The sequence below is a fragment of the Myzus persicae genome, unplaced genomic scaffold, assembly GCF_001856785.1.
Source record: "Myzus persicae strain clone G006 unplaced genomic scaffold, MPER_G0061.0, whole genome shotgun sequence".
Lineage (NCBI taxonomy): Eukaryota > Metazoa > Arthropoda > Insecta > Hemiptera > Aphididae > Myzus > Myzus persicae.
In genome coordinates this window covers 95,465-101,464 of record NW_019104246.1, presented here as the reverse complement: position 1 = coordinate 101,464, position 6,000 = coordinate 95,465, and positions in this window count along the sequence as shown.

Genomic DNA, 6,000 nt, shown 5'->3' with positions numbered 1-6,000 from the left:
TTAAATGTAAATACTTTTGAAGTTTGAAATTACTAATAAACTGTATTATAATGAATAAATATTATGTGTTTACATTTACTTCTTAATAATATAATATACAATTAAATATGGTAAACAACTTGCAATAAATATACCTGGCTACAACTAGAAAAAAAAAATTAAACGCTTATTAAATGTTAAGATACAAGATTACTGAATAAAGAATAGTGAGGTGAAGGAATCTAAAATATAGGTGGATAGAAGAGTACAAAGGAAAATGAGTACCTACCACATTTTTTTTTATAATAATCAGTACCTAATCACCTATTATGCTTTTTTAATATCTAAATATTATAAATAAAATAAATATTATAATTAGGGCTGTGAGTTTGTAGGCAAGTGCATTTTTTTTCTGGTGATTGTGAAACATAGCTTTGTAAGTATTACACAATTTAAAAAAATGTTTCATGTGGAATTTAAATCAAAATCAACATTATTTATTTATTTACATTTTTTGCATTATTATGCATATATTTTTAATCAATATAATATGATATAATATTTAATATTATTGAATTATATCACAAAATACATAATAATAATACACATTTATACAATGTTATTTGATTTTATAGTTTTGAATTTACCGCCATAAAAATATGGGCCAATCAGATCCACTGTACTCACAACTCTAATAGGTTTGGAAATCATGCGGCCCGGGGACGGTCCGACTGTAGGAAGGCCGATTGTAAGCTATCTTTTGATTACGCGGCAACACTGCTGTCGGTTGGTCCGCCGGAACGGCCTCCGCGCCGTAACCCGCGATCAGTCTCTCGCTCGCCGTTACCGCCGGACCCGACATGCGTGTCCGCGGACGAATGCCGCTGTTCAGTCGGTTACACTTTAAGTTTTACGTTGTTCAGTTTCTTGGTTAACGCTCTAATAAACTGTTACCCGATTATAATTATCATACGTTTTTGACTTCAATTAATTAATAATCCTGACAAACCCCTTTCCCTATCTTACGCTATCAATACTTTGTTCATCCATATTGCAGTAGTATAGGTAAAAACAATAAAAAAATAAAACGACACTTCCGTATATTAGTTATTCGTATTTATAGCTATCAAGACGTGATAAACAGACAGGTATACCGTTACACTACACACGATTCGGTAAGTCGCCAGTCACAAAGATATAATCACAGGCGTATAATTATTTATTTAAATTAATAAATAAGTATAACCATAAACATGTGGTACCTATGTCATAGCTATTGACAAATGAGATATATTTTTTATGATAGAATCAATGATTCATAATAAAATATTATTGGACATAGAGGTTATGTTTATGACAATAATAACCGGTGCGTGGATATAAACCTCGCATGGCTATCATAACAATGTCTTTTTTGAGAGGTTTTTTTTTTTTATAATAATAATAATTTTTAACAGAAATAACCTTTATGCGATGTGTATTTTGCACTGTATATCTCTAAGCTACATCTAATATATATATCGTGTGATGATCACAATTAAATGTAACTGAGAAGTTTGGAATGTATTATGAATAGTATACTCAGTATAATTTCTATGAGATATTACAAAGGAAGTAACATGTACATCCTTTATTTGAAGTCCCCTGGATATGAATTTTAATAACAGTTTTTTAATAATTTTTGTTACGTACCTAATACATTGCCAGGATATTATATTCTAGAAGTTAAATTCTAATAATTTAGAACATCTTAGATACGTATTATAGATGTTTGTTGCGAGGTTGCATTTAAGACTATAATTTGACCATCTCTGCGAAGTTATGTTAATCCCATGGCACAGTGGGAATCGCTTCATAGCTAGATACTACCCGTGGTCGGCCCTATAGCCTGTTTGTACACTTCATATATATGTATCCCTTAAATTGTGGATAGGACAAAGCTTCTAGCTTGTCGTGACAAAACGCCGTATCCGGCAGCCCGCTCTCAAGCCTGGCTGCCGCGTGAGCGTAACTATTCCCATATACTATAATACAATATTCAATAACCATATGAAAATAAATATAAGAATTGATACCAGTAACCAGAGCGTTGTCTTTCACTTTTAACGAAACATCCGAGAGGTTAATGTTTCACAATACACTTTATTACTTTATATTACTTCATGGTGATTCATTATTATAAATGTATACATCATGTAAGGTTATTTAAAAAAAAATGAAATTTATTAATAATATGTGATAGCCGGTAGGTAACAATTTACTTTGTAACAATCTAGACTATTATCGTTAATACATTTTTGAATGTATGACTAATGCGTGTTTGCATTTGAACCACCTATTGTTATGTTTATGTCTAAGTGCACCGTAAAAATTATACAACATTTTAATATTGCACTAAGAAGTATGAATAACTAGTACTATGTATACTTACATATAAATAATTTGATGAATACTACAGTCATTATCTTTGGCTTGGCTATCAAAAAATAAATTATACTTATATGAATAAACCTTAGTTGGTGATTACTTTTAGATTTCGATTTAATCGTTACACTTCATTAAAATTATTCATATTTGTTTGGATAGTCGACTCACATGAGTGGTACATAGTAAAATTATACGAATGACTACAGGGATAATGTCATGTATTTTATTCATATTAATCACTATGACAATTTGCTGTTTGTAGGAGAAAATGGTTAGTTTGGAGTATTTGAATACTTGTAGTTTATTTGCGGAAATTACTTGTTGGCTAAAATCCCGAATGGTCATCCATTTATTTTACAATCTTTTAGAAAATTCAGATAAATAATTATGTTATCTAAATATACTTGAATATTTTCTAGCCCAATTACGATATTTTCCATTACCGCTTGAAATTTACTAGGAGCTGAAGCTATACCATAACAAAGTCTATTCAATTGATACAATCATATTAATGAGTGTTTACATAGTTCAAATTTAACGAATTGCAGATTCTACTTGTAAATACGCTTCCGATAAATCAATTAAATCTAATAAAAATTCCTTGAGTTATAATATTATCATTGAATACGTCGTCTCTTCTTTCGGCAACACATGTTTGTCTACTTTTCTGGAAGGATTTAGTGTATTATTTTGAATTGACGCATATTTTTTTTTTAAATTTTAATTTTTTTTGTTGGTATTACGACTATTGGAGATATCCATTCACATGTTTCAAGGTAAGGTATTACCACTTAATAATTCTAATCTCACAAGATATTCATCTACCTCTTGTTTTAACGCATATTGAACCTCAAATGTATTTCATAGAATTTGGTACACTATTTATTTATATTACTTCTAAATGAATGCAATTAACTATGTGATAGGTGAGAATTTAGACGGTTACATTCCAGATATAGCTCAACGTGTTGTCATTAATATAAATTTGATTATATGATAAATTTGTATCCGTATTAGTATTTAGTAATACCTATTATAATATATTTAAACATCTATAAGCACACTATACTTTATAAATATTTAAATAACTAGCAATGTATACTTACGGATTCTAGCCACTACGGTATTAAAAGTTTCATCTTCGTTTTTTTGATAGTCTATAAAAAAATTAATTTAATTAATTTTTTTTTTAGTACAATTTAATGTTTATAAGTCCTTTTGATATGGGAATAGATACAACAGATGTGGGTACTACCTAATAAAATGTAAGTAGAAAAATGAATCTGCACCATAAGTAGGGAACGACGAATTAATCATATGTGCATAAATAGTATTTGGAAACTTTTATACAGCCATCACTTAGGTACCATAACTAGACAGTAATTGAAGGCCTCGGTGAAAAAACCGGATACGTCCACATTTTTCAAAAATCATTTTTGTTATAGAAAAATTCAGAAAAAAAATCTCTATCGATGGGTGCAAAAACGGAATACGTCCGATGAATAGTATTGAAATAAAATGATAAAAATTGATTTTCAAATTTCTGTTGGGTGCAATAACCAGATACGTCCGGACGTATTCATTGAAATAGTATATATCCATTTTTTGCGCCCGACACTTCCATACAAATTTTGATCTTTCATTGATTGCAATAACCAGATATTAAGAGTTGTATTTTTTTTCATAGCATAAAAATATAAAGTTGTATTTTATTTTATTTTTATATATTTTATTGTTTGTTGGAGTCTTCTGGTACAGCTTTTTGGTGATCATTAAGTATCGTTGTAATTGTATCACTGTATTTAATCAAATAATATTTGATATAAATTCACATTGGTGTATTATCAGTACAAATATTTCAAAAAATGAAAAAGTTATTATATAGGTACCTAGTCTCTTATTTTATTAAAAAATATTAATAAATAATTAGTTAATTAATTAATATTAATAATAAATAATATAGATGGTCTATATTGTTCCCTTGAGTTATAGCATAATCACTAATTAACAATTTAATTAAGAAATAACTTTATAACATTAAAATACACATTTTTATTAGATAATAATATAGTAGGATTATTATTTGACATGCATAATAATAATAGTGGACGTATTGACTACAGTAAAATATTTTGTTGATTAGTTGGTTGCAATAACCTGATACGTCCCAAAAACAAATTGGACGTATCTGGTTATTGCGACCATTGAAAATCTAATTATCATAATTTTTTAGTTTTTTATAAATATTTGTATGGATATTAAATTCAAACCAAAGAGAACTTGTTTAAGTCATGTGTCTTAATCTTACAAAAAGACTGACACCACGTTTTTAATTTTTGATTCCCGATTTTATAGATAGTTCTTTGTGTTTCCTCAACATTATGAAAAATGGACGTATCTGGTTTTTGCACCGGGGCCTTCATTATTGCTTTTTGGCCTTCTGTGATATGTGGTATGCCATTGCTGTATGGATCATACATCACTAGACTATATCATTTGGCGGCTGTTTCTAATCAGTAAAATATTGAGTTTTATCAAAAAGTTATTCAAAAAAAATGTGTGCGTTTTTATTATTCAAAAAAATGAACATACCTGGTATTCCTATTATTAAATTGTTATCAAACATTTGTCCTATAAAAGTTTAGATCATAAATAAGTAATGCCATCTAATATTTATCATTATACATATTTTTTGTGTTTCAGTGGGTATGTATATGGTTCAAATAAACAATTGGCCCATTTAGGTGCGCGCGGAGTGTTTTTTAAACAGAGATTTTAATATTTAAGATGAAAATGTTTGTTTGTAAACGGTTAATATTGGTTAAAGATTACAGATTATGACAGTAATAGAATAAATAATTAGGTACCTAGTAGAAGTAAGTATTTTTTTTTATAAATGGTTTCCATCATTTACTCGGGCAGTGCTGTAAAAGCACTCATCAAACCGATTTTTCAACGTTTGAAATTTATTATTTTTGGAGATATCTTAATTTCCTAATAATTTGTTATTGTATTTTAAAAATTATTTTAGACATAAAAATATTTGATATTAGTTTATAAATATTATGCTACAACACAATTTTGGTTTTTCCCCAAATACTGGTGTATCTATCTGAATATAATGCAGTGTAGGTGTTCCATAGGATTTATCTGGACTCATCAGTTACCCGTTCGATACCTTTCCTACGTATATCGTGATCGCAACCTTGTGTTTTACTGTAGACTTATAAATTGTTTGTGAGCTTATAATTTAAAATCAATAATTCCGAATTCGTATTATTGTGTCAAAGAGAAAGAAGCAACCAGCTGTAGTTAATTATTGAAATATTCTTGAAAAATTTTAATACATTTTCTATGTAAATTGTGCATACTTTATTTTTAATTTTTTTTTTTTTTTTTTTTATTTAAGAAAAAGCCTCGACAGCGTGATAATTGGCTTGTATTTTACATGATAATATTTTCTTAAATAATTTAAATTAAGTTGTACCATTCGATGTGGTTCCGGTTCCTATATTGTGTTTTTGTCAGGCCTCATTCGTGTTTCTGGTAAGGATGTGTTTGATTGAAGTTGGATATCCGCATTTAAGGCATGTT